Consider the following 22,669-nt stretch of genomic DNA (forward strand, 5'->3'; position numbering starts at 1 on the left):
TCTCCTGCGATCCGGTGAAAACAAACGTAGTCTTGCCAATATTCCTCCATAGCTAAAATCTGACATACCAGACAGCATCCTGCTAAACATTTTCGGTATCTAATCCAAATCATCCACGTCCTTTGGATAGTGTGGGACCACAGCTGTATGCAATATGTCAAGTGTCGAAGAGTGTGATGCTGGAAAACCCCAGGCAGTCAGGCAGCGACTGAGGTGCAGGAGAGTCGATGTTTCGGGCATGAATACTTCATCAGGAATGAGGATTTTGGATCAAGGGACCTGAGAGATAAATTGCAGACGAGTGTGCCTGGAGTGGTGGGAGGTCGCTGAGCGTGCGATATTTGAAGTGGGGGCGAAGATGAAAGTTCAGAGAGGAGGGTGGTGTCGATAGATGGGTACGAAGATGGCCAGGTTGGACAGGTCAAGAAAGCGATGCAGAGTTGGATGGATGGATTGGGGGCAAGGTAGGTGAGGGAAAATGAGAGAACTGGTGAAATCCAAATTGATCCCGTGTGGTTGCGAGGGGGTTCCAAGGCGGAAGAATAGGCGTTCTACTCCCAGGTGTTGGGTGGTTAGGGTTTGGTTGGAGTGAGTGGAGGAGTTGAAGGGATCAGCACGAAGAGGTGAGTTTGGTTGGTGCGGGTGTCCCAGAGATGTTCTCTGAAACGATTCGCAAGTTTGTCTCTTGTCTCCCTAATGTAGGGGAGACCACATCGGGAGCAATGGACTCAGTAGGTGAAATGTGTGGAAGTACAGGAAAAGCTCTGTTCGATATGGAAAGATCCTTTAGGCCCTTGGACAGAGGTAATCGAGGAGGTGTGGGCGCAGGGTCTGCAATTCTTGCGGTGGCTGGGAAATGTGCCGGGCGTGCAGTGTGGGATGGTGGGGGCGGGCAGCGAGGACCTGACAAGGGACTCACGGAGGGAATAGTTTTTATGGAAGGCAGATAGGGGTGGGCAAAGTATCCCTGGTGGTAGAGTCTGTGTGTAGGTGGTAGAAATGGGGGAGATGTATCCGGAGGTTGATGAGGTAGCAGGGGTTCTATTGTTGCAAGTGGACGGGTAGTGTTCAAGGGCGAAGATGCGGGATGTTTTTGAGATACACTGGTGGGGATCGTCGACCACTTGGGAGGGAAAATTGTCGTCAAATTCCCCGCAGCATAACTTGACTATCCATATCCTCAATGTTCTGGCCAATGATGGCAAGCATACCTTAAGCTTTTTCTCTAACTACCTTATTTACCTGCGCTGCCACATTAAGTGATTTGTGCACTAATTCACCCAGACCCCTCTGCAAATTAATACTCCGAAGGATGCAGATATCCACTCTCTAATTTCCACCTGTACTTGACCTTCCAAAATGTAACACCACAAATTTTGCTGGATTAAACTCCATCTGCCATTTATCTGCCCATTCCTCTAACTGTTCGGAATCCTGCTCATCCTCTAACAATCCTCCTCATGATGGGCAGCTTCACCAATCATTGTATCTTTGGTAAACTTATTAATTAGACCGGCTACGTTTTCCTACAAATCATTCACGTAGATCATAAACAGCAGCGATCATATCGCTGATCCCTATGGAACACCACTAGTCACAAACGTCCATTGCGAAAAGTATCCTTCCATCGTTACTCTCTGTCTCCTCCATCAAGGCAGTGCTGCACTTATCTTGCCCGCTCTCTCCGATCTCTCCGATACCACGTGATGTCAACTTTTGTCCCAGTCTGCCATAAAGGACCTTACCAAAGGCTGTACCGAAGCCCATTTGGACAATATCATTCGCTTTTCTCTCATCAATCATTTTCACCAGCTCCACAAAAGGAGGTGTCGGTGAGAGGCCATGGCCAAGCTGGAATGTTCGTGCACAGACGAAGGCAATGTTCTGGGGCCCCAGTTCCAGTCCTGCCGCGGCAGATTGTAGAATATGCACATGACAAATATCTGGAATTAAGGGTTGAATGATGACGATGAATTCATTGTTGGAAAACACATCTGGTTCACAAATATCTTTCAGAGAAGGAAGTTGCCATCCATGTCAAGTCTAGCCCATATGTGACTCCAGACCCACAGCAATACGCTTGACTCCTAACTGCCCTCTGGACAATTAGGGATGGGCAATATTTGCTGGTTGAACCAGTGACAAGCTCATCCGGTGAATGAATAAATAAAAAAAAACCTCGATCCAAATTAGCGAGGCACAACCTCCCCAGTACAAATCCATGCTATCATGAGTAATCAATTTGATCCTAATTCTGGTACCTGAGAATCTCTTCCTATAATTTCACTGTCACTGATGTGAGATTTACAAGTCTGTCATTTCCGGATTATCCCTGCTGCCCTTCATAAATGAAGGGACTAGATTGGCTATTCACCAAAGCTCTGGGACCTCACCTGTGACCAAAGAGACACAAATGTCTGTCAATGGTCCTGTAGTCTGTTCTCCTGCCTCCATCAATATTTTGGTTTCGATCCCATAAGGAACCTTTTAAAGATGCATGACACCTCATCCTTTTTAATACTAACTTGTCTTAGAAACTCGACACTCCCTCTCCTGAGATCATCCTCCACCAATTCATTTTCTTTGCTGAATACTGAGACAAAGAATTCGTTTGGGATCCCACCAACCTCTTCTGGTTCCAGCCATGTATTCCATCCCTAGTCCTTGAGTTGGCCAACTCTTTCCCGGCTATTCTTGCCTTTTGTACAGTATAAAAAACCTTTGAATTCTCCTTTACCCTGTTTGCTAACGACCTTTCACGACCCGTTTTAGTCCTTTTAATTCCTTGTTTACGCTATTTCCCACTTTCCTTACATACTTCATGGGCTTCATCTGTTCCAATCCTACCGACGGTACGAATGGTTCCTTTCTCTTCCTGACCAATGTGTTAACATTCCTGGTCATCCGAGGTTCATGTAACTTGCCATTCATATCCCCCATTCTCCCAGGAATGTGCCACTCCTGAAATCTTGCCAACTGCTATTTGAAATAATCACATATGTCCGATGTACATTTACCCTCAAACAGCCGCCTCCAATCAATTTTTTCCATTTCCTTCCTAATATTGTTGTCGTTTGCCTTCCTCCAAATTAAGATCTTCACCACAAGACTGTTGTTATCCCTATCCGTGAATACCTTAAAACGCACAGTATTATGTTCACTTCTGCCAAACTTCTCCCTCACTGAAACTTCACTTACTTGGCCTGGCACTGTTCCTAAACTCAGGTCCGTTCCCAGGATTGACAGTTTACGTATTGTGTCAAGAATCCCTCTTGAGTTGCCCTTACAATTTCTGTCCATACATTTTCCTAGCGTATCGGGGAAGTTAAATTCACCCACAACCGCAACCCTGCTTTCATATCTTTCCAAGATCTGTCTATATGTTCTTTCCTCCCTTGCTTGCTGGTCGTTGGGAGGCCTGTAGTATACACCAAGCATTGTGATTTCTCATTTCCTGTTCCTGAATTTTAAGCAATTAATCTTGCACTGCCCTTGCTTCTATGAATATGCTTTTGAGTATTTATTTTACACCTAAGTTTGTTTCTACACGAGGAACTAAATCCTTCTCCTCCACACATCTTGTAATGCATGGCAGAGACATGCCATTTCTCCATCTAAGGCCTAGCACTGATTTTACTAATTTCACCCAGTATGGAGCGGTTCGAGCCCCATGCAGGGAAATGTAGGCCTCAGGCTCCATTTCCAGCCAAGCACTGAATATAACAATTTCTCCCAATGTGGGACGTTTGAAGATCCAAACAGGGAGATTTAGATGCAGTCCCATCTCAGGATCGTGTTTATTGATCCTTCATGGAATCTGGGACTGAGAGCCCCCACATGCATGAACGTCCGCAGCAGGAAAGTTCCAGGTTCCTTCTTCGCCTATGACTGCCGAGAATACCAATCTCATTCCGAACCACAGAAAGTTAAAACCCAGTAATTGTTGGAAATGAACATACTGGTCTTCTGCTTTGAGGTAAGCCAGGTGACTCAGACCAGTATGCCTCATTTGCCCGTTTTCCTAACTTTTCCTTCTGCGAGTGACCTAGACCCACCATGTAGTTTAAAGTAAGCCTGGGCATCACCTTTGGGAGTTGACCTTACAGAATTCTGTGAAACTAAGGACCTTCACATTCACTGCTAGATACATGTGCATACAGAGCAGGAGAGTCCAAGGCTCCCTTATCGGGCCCTTTCCGAATCCAATCTCAAACTTAATGATGGGGGATGAATTGAGACCCACTGTATTGGGAAGTTTCGACCAAAGATCCAGATCCTGGGCTGGGCACTTATAGTTGATCTAGGATTAGCTGAACTCCACAAATCAGAGATAGAGAGCGCAGGTTGAAGTTTGGCCCTAATCCTGAGTGGGTCAACTTCACACCTGTTGTCATTTGGATGGAATAACCATCCCACCGCCCACACCATCACTCATAGAGCAGGGGCATAAAGGCTCAAGTTGTGGCTTGGGCCGAGTCAGCCAATGTGATTCGTCGTGGTGGATTAACTGAGCCACATCCCATCCGTACCCTGGCCATGGGGCTTTTCGAGGATGCTTCGCAAACCTCGTGCTGTGTTAGTCAATTAGCCAATATCTCCACAACGCAGTGAAATATCAGCTCAGGATACATCATGGGCCTAGAGCTGGGATAGCCAATTAACCAGTTTCTTTCCCAGTCGTTGACTTAATGTTGGGGAATATAAGAGTGGATGCCTAACAGTCCTAATACTGAGTGAGCCAATCAGAGTGCAGGACAGATCTTGCCGCTCAGTGCAAGGAAATCAAGGCTCCAGTTCCGTTTTACAACTGCTTTCCCAATTGGCTGTGCATTTGACTGAGGCCTTGATATGGCCCAATTGGTACCATGGGCCACGACTGCGTCATGGCTGAGTGCAGCCACACCAGCCCCGACACCCAGTTTCCGTGATTACCCTCCAAGGCTCCTGAGTGCCCACTTCCAGGAACTCGCCCTCTCCTGGCAACATCATGGTGGATTGGGAGCCCATCAGTGAACTGCGTTAGCACGGTGCCTCCTGCACCATGTCGTCGGTGAGCAGCAGTAGCAGAATGAGCCCCAACATCACCTTCACCAGCAGCTGCAGCTTACCATCATCGTCCTCCAGGGCCTGGGTGCCATCCTAGGCTGCGTCTTGACCCCGGTGGGCTCCAGCAAGGAGGAGAGCAATGGGCAAAACCAAGGGTGCTCCGGCCTACCCTGAGCATGACGGAGAGGGAGGCCACGCCAGTGCGTGCATCAACACTCACCGGTGAGCAGATTTGTTGAGGATTTGAAGCTTCGGGCCTAGCATCTGGCACGAAGAATTGGTCAACGTCAATCATGGTCCAAAATCATCAGTCCGAGGTTTCAATGGGAGTAAGATTTCAGAATTTCATCGAGGCCTCTCTGACAATCCTTTCATCCCCACCCCCAGCAAAACAAAGGAGAGACGAGATGTTGCTTCTCAAGTTTGCGCTGTGAGTCACTGAAGTATGGTCACATGCCGAGTCTGGGCTTGCAAGCAGGATGCTGCGTTGAAATGACTGGGCTACAAAAAGGTTGGGGTTATGCTTGGACAAAGACTGGGGATGTTCTGCAAATGGGGGTGGAATCTCGATGTTGAGCAGCGCCTGAGTGCAGAGTGGATCTCACTTGCATGCAAAAAAGCAGTGATTCTGAAATAAACTCTGCAATTCACACTGACAGACAGCAAGTTTCAGAGACAGAATGAATCCCACTTTCAATGTATGACTAGAAGCGAAGTTCCACAGCCGCAAGATTCGTGAATCTGACAATGAGAGGTGGGAGAAAATGAAAGGTTCTTGGTTACATACAGTACCAGGCACTGGATAATAATGGAGGAATTCAATATTCTCTTACATCATCAGAGATAGACAAAATGCACTTTGCACAAACGTCAATGAACAATCGTCGAACGACTGTCTGAATTACTGTCTTTTTGTATAAAACCATTCAATCAAGTAGGAAACCACTAAAAAACGATTTTAAAACCAGCATGTTATTGAACAAAATGTATCGAGGACTCCTCTCTCTATCCTTATCATTCCCTGAAGGACCTGTCGAAGATTATCACAATTCTTATGAGTGCATCATTCTCTGATCTGTAAAATATCGTCATTCAATATTGTGAGGGCAATCATTGGTCAAAGTTACATTGACTCTCAGTATTCTAGAAACAGGACAATGCGTAATTTGAGCATAGTTTTTGTCTGATCTTTTTTTTGCCATTTATTGATGAGAATTGCTCAGAGAAACAGCAGAAGATCAGAGAAATAATACAAAATTTTCTTCACTCGTTCCATGATTGGAAATTTCATGCATAGCTTTTAATGACGATGAAGTAAGAATTTGGTCAGATATCTCAAAACTGTTATCTGTAATAACCCAATAACAAATAGCAATGAAAGCTGATGTCTAGACTGCAGGTTTCACAGATATTAAAACTTGTACACGGCTCTGGACTGCAATAAAAGATGAATACCAGTGAATGAGATAATGTCAAAATGATCGAATGTCTAAGCAGATTCCGTATTATATTCGTGTAAAAGGGATCCTCAGGGAAGCACCTGCATTTGACAATGGTGTTGTTTGAAGATACATCCACAAAGCATCAGCATGGGATCTCTGACTTCAATGACGTTTCCACAAGGAAAATTGTTACTACTTTCATTCAGAGACAAATGTATTTGTATTATCTATACTCTCTTTGTAGCTTCCAATTCGGTACGCCTATCTCTCCCAGTCCGGTTGGTGCTTGAACACTGCGGAGACCATGCAAACCCTAGGACAAGACCCAATGCACAAAAAACGAAAATACTCTCGGGCCGTTTTGACCATTTCTCCAGCAACTCGTGCAATTGCTGAAACTTCCTCTATTTGCAACTCACGATTACGTAGTACTTCAGGGTGGGTTCGGGCGCGGGAATTGAAATCCTGCCTTTAACTCTTCGCTGAGCACGATTTTCTGTTTGGAAGAAATGTTAAGTGAATCACTTTCTCCCCCATTGTGCACAATTCTCACTATCAAACAATTCCCAGATATCATTATCCAACCTTATTTAAGTAAGATTGTAATGGATCACTCTACGGATTAGCTACCCCCAAACGCCCCCCACCTCCTCATTAATTAAAAAAAGTGAAGGCAACACAGAGGGACGTATTCAGGTGAAGGGCTCCCGTGATAGATGGATAACTGTTTTATCAGGAGCTGAATGGTTAACTACAATACGTAAATCAACTTATCTCTGGGCAGAATGCGGCTCTGATGAGAAAATTTAACTTGTTAACAAAGGTTTCACCAGTGAGATTCCTGCTGCCTCGGTTGAGAATCTCACATATTCTTCGAGCTGCACCAATCCGAGCAAATCTGCGAGTATTTCATTATACATCAGACGTCTGCCTTCAAGATGGTGGATGCGCATTTTCGAGTGTGGGGATGAGTTCCTCACCACATAAGCCATTGTGTCTAATCTTTTCCATTATCAATGGCAATAAAATGATGAATAAAGTTTAATACCAAGTTGATCCTTTCTTTGTTGAATCATTTAGCTCTGTCTGACAGAAAATGATTTTGTTGATTGCCATGTAAGGAATAGTATCCTGCAGCATACAATCTTAGCCCATCATTTTGTTTCCTCGTACGCACATTAACAAAAGTTTGCAGGACGGATGTTTTCTCTCTGTCTTGTCCTCTTATCTCTGGGATGTGCGAATCTTCCTGCTCTTTTGCCATTAGGCATACAAGTTCATATAGGATGTGCCTTGCTGCTGTTGTGGATTTGTATTACGCCTCTTGATTTCTTTCAGGCCTGAAGAAGATTTCTGTCTGACCTGGTGCCGCTGTTCTTTATTAATTCCTCTGTTCGTCAATGTGGACTGGTCACGACACCTAAATACTTCTCGATGTTCCTTCCCAGCGATGTTCTGCCAATCCACTCTTTCCATTCACGTATCATCTTTTCAGCGGCTCTGAGTTGCTTCCTTTTGAAGTTAGTTTCATCATTAACGTAACCGGATATTTCACCATGCTCTTCAAATGTTCTCTGAACTTGGATTGCGTCATAATAAAAAAGAATGTGTTTGTGCTGCAATTTAAATTCCACAACAAACGTGCAACTTCCTTAAATATGTATTCAGAATTGGCATCGAGGAGTTCATTAACATTAAAACTGAACAAAATATACGGTCACCACAACAGTATAAAACTGCTCGATATAGTGAGGAGTAAAATCACAGAATTCCGTCTGCTCTCCATCTCTGGATCATTCTGTCCCTTGCCATGACTCTTCAGTCCCTTTCGGACTCGGCTAGCCACTAATATATGCCTGGCTATCAGAGCATTAAGCAAGAGAATTAAACCAAATGGTGACAATGGCGTTAAAACCTTATCAACCATTCTACATCCAATCCATCTCAGGTCAGTTAATTCGCTTTGTTTGTTAGAACAATACAGAGGAACATTGTAAATTATTCGCTTAGGCTTAAATCGGAAGTTAATGGGTATGTTTTAAACTAAAAAATATACTGATTGTTGCAAGAGCTCCTGTTGCAGTTTTCCTGGTGCAATATTTAAATTTAATCCTCTCGCAACAAATTGCAATAATTCGATCAAAAATAACAGCGACAGTGAACCAGACTGAACAGTCCATTGCTAATCGAGCCAGGAGGTAGTTATCTTTACTCACAGCAGTGAGTTTCAGGAGAGGCATCGGGAAATAATACAAATTGATTCGGAGAAGCGTGACCTCAGTGATAATCGTCAGTAAATCCACCATTGCCATGGCCACCATGTAACGAGTGGTGCAGTTGGAGATCCCACAATTTCCTTGGGATAGGATGGCAACTGCCACGAGATTTGCTGCAAGAGGAAAGAGGCAGAAGGATCTCAATTTTGTTTATATTCATGTGGAGATAGTAAGCACTGAGATTTGTTTAAAAACATGGAAATCGGCCCTTTTTACAATATAAACCATACCTAAGCCAAGGCAGGTAATTGTAGATACATTAATTTTTTTTCAGACGTGGAACTCGTGATTCCGACAAATCTATTGATACGAAGGTCTGAATATTTTTATGTCCATTGAATCATTGACGAACTACAGAAGCTGCTTGTCTCGTCGAGGCTGAACTGACCCTCAGAAGAACATGCCATCCAGAGCCCACATCCCTGGAAACTCACGAGAAAATTCCGTGCCTATCCAGTAACATCATATTTCCCAATGGCAAATTCACCGAGCGTGCACATCCTTGGACGCTAAGGCTCAGTGGTTAGCACTGCTGCCTCACAGTGCCAGGTCAGTCCACACAAGAAAATCTTGAGCACAAACAATGAACCAATTATCTGAGCAGTTCCTACCTTGCAGAACGCTTTTCGTTTCCAACTTCCTCATTCAAGTCTGTTCTCTGGGGTTAGCACATCAGCAGAGACCCGGGTTTGATTCTAACCTCGGGGCACTGTCTGAGTGGAGTTTGCTCATTCTCCCCCTGCTTGTCCGGGTATTCTTCAGGTGCTCCGGTTTCCTCCTACAGTCCAGAAACGTGCTTAAATGTCCCCAATGGCTCTAATTCCACCACCATAGCTGGCAACGAATTCCATTCATTCACAACTCTCCGGGTAAAGAACCTACGTCTGCCATCTCCTTTATACCTTCCTCCTCATATCTTCAAACTATGAATCCACGTACCAGGCAATCCTGCCCTGGGGAGAAGTCTCTGAATATTGACTCTATCTGTTGCTCTCATTATTTTGTACATCTCTATCAGGTCTCCTCTCTTCCACCTTCTCTCCAGGGAGAAAAGTCCAAGCCTATCCAACCTTTCATCATAAGGCAAGCCCTCCAGTCCAGACAGCATCCTGGTAATCCTTCTTTGAACCCTGTCCAAAGCCTCCGTATCATTCCTATATTAGGCCGCCCAAAAGTGGACACAAAATTCCAAGTGTGGGCTCACCGGGAACTTGTAGAGCTGTTGCAAAACCTCGCAATTCTTAAACTCGATACACCTGTTAATGAAACCAAAACACCATATGCTTTCTTAACAACACTATCCACTTGAGTGGAAACTTTGAGGGATGTATGGACGTGCACACCCAGATCCCTCTGTTCCTCCACACGGCCAAGAATCCCGTCTTTAATCATCTGTGTTAATCTCTGTGCATTGATATCAATTCTTTCCTAAAGCAGAACGTGTGACATCCAATTCTATTTAAAATTGTGCACCAGAAAGAAGATTAATCAAGATGAGAAAGTGCTGCCAATAAATCACTGCATCGAATTAGATTAAAATTATATGACGTGTGAAACCGAATGCAATAACCCACACAAGAGTAAATCTAATCTATGATTCGTCTCAGTAAGAAAAGGCAACTGCTGTTATGGTTGTCCATTTTCATCGCACACAGTGGAATCTGACATTGATAATCCAACAATACCTATTATCAGGGAATCTCCCCCTTCCTGACTCGAGCTTCACAGGGCAGACCACACACACACACACACACACACACACACACACACACACACACACACACACACACACACACACACACACACACACACACACACACACACACACACACACACACACACACACACACACACACACACACACACACACACACACACACACACACGTATTAGACTGGTGAATGGACTCCTTGACCTCAAATAATGATAATCCTGCTAACATTGTTCTGGCAGAGTGTGGAAATGTGCAATGTCTCTACCTCAATCGTCATGATCTGTACATCCACGCTTACTATCATCTGCCTGTTCTGCACAGAAAAAAAAACCTTTCACTGTAATTCTGTACACCTGACAATAAATCAATCAAGACGGCGTCTCTTGCAGGGTCTGAACTGGAGGACGAACAAATTAGTCATAAAGGTGCAAAAATGTAGAATTGCACGGTACAGAAACAGACACTTCGGTGTCCAACTTGCTCTTGCCCAGATATCCTTACATTATTGAACTCCTTTGCCAGAAACACAAACAGGAAATGCTGGAAAGAGCTCAGCAGGTCTGGCAGCACTTGGGGACTTAAGTCAGAGTTAATATGGAGCCCCTTTTTAGCCTCCAGTCTGAAACAGAACCTTCCACCACCATCTTGTCTCCCTCTTTCAAGGCAATTTTATATCCAAGTGGTTAGCTCTGCTGACTTCCATGTGATCAAACCTTGCTATCTGGTCTACCATGCAGAACATTATTAAAAGCCTTGCTAAAGACCATTTGGACAAATCCCTGTTCCACCTTCTTCAATCTTCTTTGTCACATCTTCAAAAATTCAATCAAGCTCATGAAACACGATTTCAACCGCACAACACCACGTGGAGTGCTCCTAATTTGGTCCTTTCCTTTCCAAATACATGTAAATTTTGTCCGTGAGGACTTCCCCCAACAACGTACCAACCACTGACATCAGAGCCACTGGTCTCTACTTTCCTGCCATTTCCTTACCACCATTTTAAAGTATTGAAATCATGTTAGCCAATCTCCAGTCTTCCAACGCCTCACCTGTGGTGATTGATGTTACATATACCTCAGCAAGGGGTGCAACAATCACTTCTCTAACTTCCCACAAAGTGCTGGCTTTCATCTGATCACGTCCCTGGTCTTTATCCACATTTCTGTATTTTAAAATGCCCAGCACCTCCTCCTCAGTAATATGGATACTTTCTTGCATACGACTGTACATTTTTCCAAGTTCTTTTGTTTTCATTTCCTTCTTAACAGTAAATACTGATGTGGAACACTTGTTTATGAATCTCGCCTGTCTCTCTCAGTTCCACACATTCCACATGACCTCGATGACTTTTCGGGGGAATGCGGATATAGGGGGGGAGACGGCTCTTCTCTCCCTCGTCACTCTTTTGTCCTAAACGTTTTTGTGGAATATCTTTGGATTCTCCTTAACCATATTCACCAAAGTAACCTCATGTCCCCTCTTTGCCTCCTGCTTTTCCACCTGAAATTCTACGATTTCCGTTATACTCCGTTCGGATTCACTCAATCTCAGCTGTCTGTAATTGGCTAAAACCTCAATCTTTTCTTGACCAGAGCCTCAATGTCTCTTGCGTTCCAGCATTCCTTCCACCTACCAGACTTGCCATTCATTCTGACAAGAACACACTGTCTCTGGGCTCTTTTCATCTCATCTTCAAAGGCATCCCACTTACGAACTGGCCCATTTACTGACGAAAACCTCTCCCAGTTACGTTTTCAAATAGAGCAATGATGAGAGGACAAGTGACACTGGCAGGTACAGAACCTGGGGAGAGTCAGAACACCATCGTGCAGCCAAGGTGATTAAGAGCACAAAGGCATTCTGCGGACAAACGCAGATCAGTCTCACAGAAACTCTTTGTTCATGAATTGGATCTTTCTAAAATTTAATAAGAATGCTTGACCCTGACATTATTGTAATCTTTATCATATTTTTCTGGTCCTTTACACCTTGATTTCTTGGTAGATCTGCTATAGTCATCGAGATTTACAACATGGAAAAACACCCTTCATCCATGCCGACAAGATTTCCTAAATAAATCTACGTCGCTTTGTCTACATTTGGCACATAACCCTCTAAACCCTTCCTATTAATGTCCCCATCTAGATGGCTTTTAAAGGCAGTAATTGTACCAGCCTCCACCATTTCCTCTGGTAGCTCATTCTACACACGCTTCACCCTCTGCCTCTACAAGTGATTAGCCGTTCGACAGTTTTCAGAATCTTCCTGTCAATGAACAGTCCAAACACTAAGCAGCAGATCGCACATCACCGCATAAACATTATTTTCCAACACAAGACAATAAGGCGTGGGACAAGAAGACGATTCAACCAAACAACTTTGCTCTGTCAAAAAAAAATCGTGACTTAGCTAATAATCCTCAGTTTCACTTTCCCACATTTTTTTTCTGTGAATCTGAATCACTTGTGCATTTAAGAGAAAGCCTCTACGAATGCACATAATAGCCAAACTTTGACAGCGACTGAAGTGAAGAATTCCAAATGCACTCTCTAATAGGAGGAAATCATCCATATTTTTCAGCTAGGTGTTAGTGGTTGGCTACAGTATTGCTGGTGATGATGGCCCACGGTTGCCTCATGGATGTTCAATTTTAGTTACTGGATTCTTGATAGGTATGTCCCACTTTGCCAGTAGTAGTGCCACATAACTCTAAGAAGGCATCTTTATAATGTGTGGGAATTCACTTCTGTCATGCCTGTGCGCTGGACTCTCCCAGAAATACCATTGCAGACAGATCCATCTGTGACAGATAAGTTTGTTCAGAATCAGTTCGTTTAAGATGCTTCCATTTGATGACCCACTAATCACTTTCTGTAGTCTAACTGCACTGTCTTTTATCTCTCGGCCTGTTCAGTCAGATTTTTTTTCCTATGGAGATTCTTTATGTGATGAGCATTGAAGTGTCACACCCGGAGCATGCTGTGTGCCCCTTCGATCTCAGTGTATTCCTCAATTTATTTTCATCATTGAAGAGGAATGACGTATTACTGATCTCAACCTTTCCTTCAGTGTCGCCGAGTCAAAATCCTGGAATCCCCTCCTTAATTATTTATTGTGGGTCTGCCTACAAAACACAGTCTGCAGAGGTTCAAGGAACAGCTCACCGCTACCTCCACCCACGTTCTCAAGAGGGGGAAGGAGAGACGGGAGACAAATACCAGGCAGGCAAGCACCACCCAAGTCCCATGAATTAATAGAAATGAGATTTGATGAAGATTTTCGAGCTGTGGCTTCAGAGAAATGTCGTTTCTCGCCTCACCCACACCGGAGTCCACCCTATTGCAGGATTTTCCATCCTTCTGACCTGATCCACTCTTGAGACCAGACAGTGAAGTTGTTCGACTGTTGCAAGTGTTCAGACATGAAATTTTTTTTAAAAGTCTGGAAAATGGTAAAGGATAGCACAATCCTGGAACTGTTATTTATTGATTCACAACTGAGGACATCAGCTAAAAATAGATAACACAGACAAACAGGTGTTGGATCCAATACGTTTTGTCATTTATATCAATGATTTGATTGTCATTGGGTAGTTGTCATGGGAGACTTCAACTATCAAAATATTGACAGGGATCACTACTGTATGAGTACTACAGATGGGTCAGCTTTTGTCCAGTGTGTGCAGGAGGGTTTCCTGACACAGTATGGAGACAGGCCTACAAGGGGCAAAGTCACTTTAGATTTAGCGCTGGGTATCGAGCCTGGCCAGGTGTTAGATTTGAAAGTAGGTGAGCACTTTGGAGACAGCGATCACAATTTTGTCAGATTTACGTTAGTGATGGAAAGGGATAGGTGTACCCCACCGAGCAAGAGTTACAGCTGGGGGAAGGGACATTACGCTACAATTAGTAAAGATTTAGGAGATAAAATGGGGAAGGAAACTGCAGGGGATGAGCACATTAAAAATGTGGAGCTTATTCAAGAAAAAATGACGAACATTAGTGGACCCAACACCGACCCAACACCGTGTGGACGAGATAATTTTGTGCCTGTCAGGCAGGGAGGAAGATATAGAACGCGTGAGCCGTAGTTTACTAAGGGAGTAGAATCCCTGGTCAAGACGAAGAAGAAGGCTTATGTTCGGACAAAATATGAAAAAAACGTGAGAGCGTTTGAGGGTTACAAGGAAGTCAGGAAATCCAAAAAAAAAAACAGATTTCAGAAGAGCCAGTATGAGACATGAGAAGTTGTTGGCGCATAGAAGCAGGATTAACCCGAAGGCTTTCCATAGGTATGTCAGGAATAAAAGAATGACGAGAATTAAATAAGTGCCAATCAAGGATAAAAGTGGGAAGATGTGTGTGGAGTTAGAGGAGGTAGGGGAAGCACGAAACAAATATTTTTCGACAGTGTTCAATGGAGAAAATGAAAGTATTCGCGAGGAAGATACAGAGATGCTTGCATCTAGACTAGAAGAGATTGAGGTTCACAAGGAAGAGGTATTAGATATACTGCAGAGTGTGAAAATAGATAAATCCACTGGGCCGGATGGTATCTATCCTAGGATCCTATGGGAAGGAAGTTAGAGATTTTCGAGCCTTTGGAATTGATCGTCAAATCATCATTGTCTACAGGAATAGCGCGTGAGGGCTGGAGGATAGCAAATTTGGTTCCCTTTTTCAAAAAGGGTAGTAGAGACAACCCTGGTAATTAAAGACCAGTAAGTTTCACTTCAGTTGGTGGTAAAGTGTTGGAAAAGGTTAGAAGAGATAGGATGTATAACCATCTAGAAAAGAATAATCTGATCAGGGACAGTCAGCACGGTTTTGTGAAGGGTATGTCGTGTATAACGAAACTTGTTGAGTTTTTTGACAAAGTGACCAAACAGATGGATGAGAGTAAATCAGTTGATGTGGTGTCTGTGGATTTCAGCAAGGCGTTCGATAAGGTTCCCCACAGTAAGGTGTTATACAAAATGCGGAGGAATGGGATTGTGGGAGACATAGCAGTTTGGATCAGTAATTGGCTTGCTGAAAGAAACAGAAGGTTATGATTGATGGAACATGTTCATCTTCGTGTCCAGTTACTAGCGGCGTACCGCAAGGGTCGGTGTTGGGTCCACTAATGTTCGTCATTTTTATAAATGACCTGGATGAGGGTTTAGAAGGGTGAGTTAATAAATTTCCGGACGACACTAAGGTCGGTGGAGTTGTGGACAGTGACGAAGGATGTACTGGGTTGCAGAGAGACATTGATAGGATGCAGAGCTGAGCTGAGAGGTGGCAAATTGAGTTTAATGTGGCCAAGTGTGAGGTGATACACTTTGGATGGGGTAATAGGAATGCAAAGTACTGGGCTAATTGTAAGATTCTTGGGAGTGCAGATGAGCAGAGAGATCTTGGTGTCCATGTACACAGATCCCTGAAAGTTGCCACCCAGATTGACAGGTTTGTGAAGAAGGCATGCGGTGTTTTGACCTTTATTAATGGAGAGATTGAGTTCCGGAACCAGGAGGTTGTGTTGCAGCTGTACAAAGCTCTGGTACGGCCACACTTGGAATATTGTGCACAGTTCTGGTCACCACATTTTAAGAACGGTATGGAACCTTTGGAAAGGGTGCAGAGGAGATTTACTAGGATGTTGCCTAGTATAGAAGGAATGTCTTAAGAGGAAAGGGTGAGGGCCTTGAGGCTGTTCTCGTTAGAGAGAAGAAGGTTGAGAGGTGATTTGATAGAGACATACAAGATAATCAGAGGGTTAGATAGGGTGAAAGAGAGAACCTTTTTCCAAGTATTGGGACAGCAAACATGGGTGGACGCAACTTTAAAGTGAAGGGAGATAGGTATAAGACAGATATCAGAGGTAGTTTCTTTACTCAGTGAGTAGTGAGGGTATGGAATGGTTTTCCTGCAACGGTAGTAGATTCGCCAAGTTTAATTGCATTTAAGTCGTCATTGGACAGGCATATGGACGTACATGGGATAGTGTAGGTGGGATGGACTTCAGATTAGTATGACAGGGTGGCGCAACATCGAGGGGCGAAGGGCCTGTACTGCACTGTAATGTTCTATGTTCTATGTTCTATAATGGGGACATGAGGTAACTTTGTGAATATAATAAAGGAGAATCCAAAGAGATTCCACAAATACGTTAAGGATAAAAGTGACGAGGGAGAGAATAGCCGCCCTCCCCCTTTCCCCTATCCCCCAAAAGGTCAACAAGGCCACATGGAATGTGTGGAACTGCAAGAGACAGGCGAGACACTTAACAACTATTTCACATCAGTATTTATGATTAAGAGCGAAATGAAAGCAAATGAAATGAACAGCCACATCTTACTGAGGAGGAGGTGGTGGACACCTTAAAATGCACAAAGGTAGATAAAGCCCCAGGACGTGATCAGATGAAAGCCATAACTATGTACGAATTTGGAGAATTGATTGTTGTACCCCTTGCTGAGTTATTTTTAACATCGATCAATACAGGTAAGGTGCTGGAAGACCGGAGATTGGCTGACGTGATGTCAATGCTTTAGAAAGGAGGTAAGGAAACGGCAGGAACGTAAAGGCCAGGTAACCTGTTGTCAGTGGTAGGTACGTTGTTGGAGGGAATCCTTGGGAACATAATTTACATGTGTTTGGATAGGCAAAAACTAATTAGGAGCAGTCAACGTGGTGTTGTGTATGGGAAATCGTGTCTCATAAGCATTATTGCATTTTTGAATAAGTGACAAAGAAGGTTATTGAAGGCGGAACAGGGGATGTTGTCTAATACAGCCAGGGAAAAGTTGTTCCTGAACCTCTGGAATGTGTGTTGTGTGTGTGTGTGTGTGTGTTGTGTGTTTGTGTGTGTATGTGTGTGTTTGTGTGTGTGTGTGTGTGTTCAGCTTTCTGCATCTCCTGTCTGACTGAAGAGGTTGTAGCAAATCATGACTGCAGTGCAACTGGTCTTGGATGATGTTGGAAGCCTTTCCATGTCAGCGAGCCGTGTAGACGGTGTATATTGATGGAAGGCAGGTTTCCGTGATGGTGTGGGCTGAGCACCCCACATTCTGTATCATTTTGCAGTCAGAAACAAAAAAGCAACACTTTGGAATCGCGGTAGTTCTGAACGACTGGAGATGGAGATTTAAAGTACAAGACGACGCTGTGGTTGCAGTGAATTTCGCATGTCCTGGCACCACTGTGTTTGGGGACTCCATAGGATTATGAGAATAATTGCTTTTATTTTATTTGGTGGGCAGCACGGTGGCACATTGGTTAGCACTGCTGCCTCACAGCGCTAGAGACCCGGGTTCAATTCCTGACTCAGGCGACTGACTGTGTGGAGTTTGCACGTTCTCCCCGTGTCTGCGTGGGTTTCCTCCGGGTGCTCCGGTTTCCTCCCACAGTCCAAAGATGTGCAGGTCAGGTGAATTGGCCATGCTAAATTGCCCGTAGTGTTAGGTAAGGGGTAAATGTAGGGGTATGGGTGGGTTGCGCTTCGGCGGGTTGGTGTGGACTTGTTGGGCCGAAGGGCCTGTTTCCACACTGTAAGTAATCTAATCTTTACCACCTACTGCCTAGGCCCTGCAGTCACTGCAATCAAGTTGTCCAAAGAGTTAAATCTTTAAAAGATACACATATATGTGCATTTTTTAACAGAAATCGAGTGCATTATATGATGGTTCCACTTCATCATCCAAAGCTCCATCGGTCAATTTTGGATGTAGCTGCTGTTGTAAACCAGTTAGATCATTGTAGAAGGGATTCAATTCGAGACCTAGAAAACTGACAGATGTGATAACTGCAATGTGGGGTTCACACATTAGAAACAAAAAGACATTGCTCCCCCACCCCCACCCCCCCCGCCCCGCCCCGAACATGTGAAAAACCTCATGGAGCTAAATTTTATACATTAGTAATGCAAAGGTGGTACTGGGGAACCATCCTTTTACATCCTGTCCCATGTGAAACCAGAAACATAACTGGGAGAAAATGAGGCTATGACAAATTTCTTCAAAAGCGAGTTGAACAAGCAGCTATGAGATAAAGTCCAGGAGAAAAAGAAGGAAGTGGATGTTTGAGCTCAGCTGAGTGCAGGCTGAATAGTCACTTGCTGGGCTACGACTATCTTAATGGGTTTACCTTGGGGTTCTGATTTGTTTATCTAGATTCGTTAGGTCCAGCACTGGAACAGTATAAAATACAGATTTCAAATTCATGTTGTAGTTTCGCAGTTTCCAAGCGTGAGTACAATTTTAAAATGATCAGTAGAATGTGAGGACTACAGATGCTGGTGATTAGAGTCGAGAGTGTGGTGCTGGAAAACCACAGCGGGTCGGGCAACACAGAGAGGCAGGAAGATCGACGTTTCGGGCAAAAGCCCTTCATCAGGAATCTGATGATGGGCCTTTGTTCGAACTGTCGATTTTCCGGGGATGCTACCTGACCTGTTGTGCTTTTCCTGCATCACACTCTCGACTTTAAACTGATCAAACCTGGCCATTTTGAGTGTTTCAGGCTCTAGTTAAATCTCAACACCTGTGTTTTACATCAACAGGGGATACCACGCATGTTGTAATCTGTTTACTCAAAATTTACGAAATGAAAAAAAACACTTCAGTGTCCCGATGGATGCCCCTGAATGTATAAAATGCATGTATTGGGATGGAACGTTTCAGAGTTGAACTTGAAAAATTGTCTGCAGTACAAACCCAACACATTTTCCCAGAGAAAATGCACAATACCGTACGAGCTGTCAGGAAAATATTTTATACAATCCTTACTATAATTGGTATTCCTGGTAAGTTTTTATTAGGCTTGAAATCGTTTAATTCTCTGTATGCATTGGCTTTTGATTTGCACAGTGACTTCATATAGTATTGGCTGGCCATTCTAACACCGACACCATAGCATTATTACTGGCAGCAATACGTCATTTTTCTCTGTACAATGCTTCTTTTTTCGCTGAAAATCCCTGTCTTGTTGAATTTTTTCTCGCTCGTAGGGATGTGTGTCTGCGAATGTGTGTGTGTGTCTGTGTGTGTGAGTGTGTTTGCGTGTGCGTGTGTGTGTTTCTGTATGGTCTGTCCTGTGAAGCCAAAGTCAGGAAGGGGAAAATTCCCTGATAATAGGTATTGGTGGAGATTATCAATGTCAGATTCCACTGTATGCGAGGAAATTGGACAACCATAACAGCAGTCGCTTTTTCTTACTGAGAGGAATCACAGGTTAGAATTGCTCTTGTGTGGGTGATTGCATTCGGTTTCACATGTCATTACATTTAATCTATTGGCAGCACTTTCTCAACTTGATTAATCTTCTTTCTGGTGCACAATTTGAAATATATTTGAATGTCACACGTCCTGCTTTCGGAAAGAATTGATATCAATACACAGAGATGAACACAGGCGATTACAGACTGGATTCTTGGCAGTGTGGAGGAATAGAGGGATCGGGGTGTGCACGTACATAGACCCTTCAAAGGTTCCACCCAAGTGGATAGTGCTGTTAAGAAAGTATATGGTTCTTCGGCTTTCATCATCGGGGGATTGAGTGTAAGACCTGTGAGTTTTTGCTGCAGGTCTACAAGTCCCCGGTGAGACCACATTTGGACTTTTGTATCCAGTTTTGTTCTGCCTGTGGTAGGAAAGATACAGAGACTTTGGCGAATGTGCAAAGAAGGTTTACCACGTTGCTGCCTGGACTGGAGGGCTTGCCTTATGAAGAAAGTTTGAATTGGCTCATACTTTTCTCTCGGGAGAGAACGAGGAAGAGAGGAGACCTGATAGAGGTGCACAAAGTAATGAGAGTAACAGATAGAGTCAATAGCCAGATTCCTTTCCCCAGGACAGGATTGACTGGTACGAGGAGTCAGAATTTGAAGATATTAGGAGGAAGGTATAAAGGAGATATCAAAGGTAGGTTCTTTACACAGACAGTTGTGAATAAAAGGAATGCGTTGCCAGCTGTGCTGGTAGAAGGAGAGTCATTGGGGCATTAAAGTACATATTTGAACGGCAGGAGGAAAGCGGAGCACCCGAAAAAACCTAGACAAACACGGGGAGAATGTGCAAAATCCACATAGAGAGTTGTCCAAGATTGGAATCAAACCCGGGTATCTGGTGTGTGCAAACCCCAAAGAACAGACTTGAATGAGGATGTTGGAAAAGAAAAACGTTCTGCAGGATAGGAACTGCTCAGATAATCATTCCATTGTCTGTGCTCACCATTTTGTGTTGCGAACTGACATACCACTGTGAGGCAGCAGTGCTTACCACCGACCCTTAGTGTACAGGGATGTGCACGCTCGGTAAAAGCGCCATGGGAAATGTGAGATTACCGGTTAGGCATGGAAAATTTTCGTGGGTTTACAGGTATGGGGGCACTGGTTCGCATGTTCTTCTGAGGGTCAGTTCAGCCTCGATGAGCCAAGCAGCTTCCGTAGTTATTCAATGATTCTTTAGACATAAATATAGTCAGACCTTCATATCAGTAGATTTAGTAGATTTGTCGAAATCCCGAGTTCCACGCATGAAAGAAAATTAATGTATGTACAATTACCTGCATTTACTTAATTATGGTTCAAATTGTGAAAAGAGCCGTTTTCGAAGTTTTTAAACAAATCTCAGTGTTTACTTTCTCCACACGAATATAAACAAAATTGAGATCCTTCTGCCTCTTTCCTCTTACAGCAAATCTCGTGGCAATTGTAATCTTATCCCAGGGAAAGTGTGGGATCTCCAACTGCACCACTTGTTACATGTTGGCCATGGCAATGGCGGATCTACTGACGATTCTCACTGAGGTCATGCTTCTCGGAATCAATTGGTATTATTTCCCGATGCCTCTCCTGACACTCACTGTTGTGTGTAAATTTAACTACCTCCTGGCTCGATTAGCAATGGACTGTTCAGTCTGGTCCACTGTCACCTTTACTTTTGATCGATTTATTGCAATTTGTTGCGAGAGGCTTAAATCTAAATATTGCACCAGGGAAACCGCAACAAGAGTTCTTGCAACAATCTGTTTATTTTTCAGTTTAAAAAACATACCAATTTACTTTCGATTTAAGCCTAAACGAATTGTTAACAATGTTTCTCTGTATTGTTCAAACAAACGAGCCTATTTTACTGACCCGAGATGGATTGGATTTAGAATAGTTGATAAGGTTTTAACGCCGTTGCTACCATTTGGTTTAATTCTGTTGCTCAATGCTCTGATAGTCAGGCATATATTAGTGGCTATTCGAGTCAGAAAGGGACTGAAGGATCATAGCAAGGGACAGCATGATCCAGAGATGGAGAGCAGACGGAATCCTGTGATTTTACTCGTCACCATATTGGGCAGCTTTATACTGTTGTGGTTACCATATATTCTGTTCATTTTTAATGTTAATGAACTCCTCGATGACAATTCTGAAAATTTATTTAAGGAAGTTGCGTATATGTTGCGGAATTTAAATTGCAGCACAAACACATTAATTTATGTTGCGACGCAGTCCAAGTTCAGAGAACAGTTGAAGAGCATGGTGAAATATCCGGTTACATTAATTATGAAACTAACTTCGAAAGGAAACAACGCAGAGCCGCTGAAAAGATGATACGTGAATTGAAAGAGTGGCTTGGCAGAACATCGCTGGGAAAGAAAATCGAAAAGCAAGATGTATTAACATGTCGTGACCAATCCACATGGAGGAACAGAGGAACCAAAAAAGAAAAGGGGCACCAGGTCAAACAGAAACCTTCTGAAGGCCAGAAAGAAATGAACAGGTATAACCCAAATCCACAACAGCAGCAAGGCACATCCTATATGAACTTGTATGACTAATGGCAAAAGAACAGGAACATTCTCATATCCCAGAGATAAGTGAACAAGGCCGAGCGATAACACCCGTCCTGCAAACTCAACTGTAATGTGCATACGAGGAAACAAAATGATGTGTTAAGCTTGTGTGCTGCAGGATACTATCCCTTACATGACAATCAATGAAATAATTTTCTGTCAGACAGGGCTAAATGTTTCAACAAAGAAAGGAGCAACTAGGTGTTGAACTTTATTCATCATATTATTGACATTGACACAGGAGCAGATTAGATGCGATGGTTTCTGTGGTAAGGAACTCATCCCCACTCTCGAAAATGAGATGGCACTATTTAGAAAGCAGACGTCCAAAAGAAAATGAGATACTCGCAGATTTGCGCTGAT

Source organism: Chiloscyllium plagiosum, unplaced genomic scaffold (genome assembly GCF_037043375.1).
Source record: "Chiloscyllium plagiosum isolate Xiang-an unplaced genomic scaffold, Cpla_swu_hap1 HiC_scaffold_41, whole genome shotgun sequence".
Taxonomy (NCBI): domain Eukaryota; kingdom Metazoa; phylum Chordata; class Chondrichthyes; order Orectolobiformes; family Hemiscylliidae; genus Chiloscyllium; species Chiloscyllium plagiosum.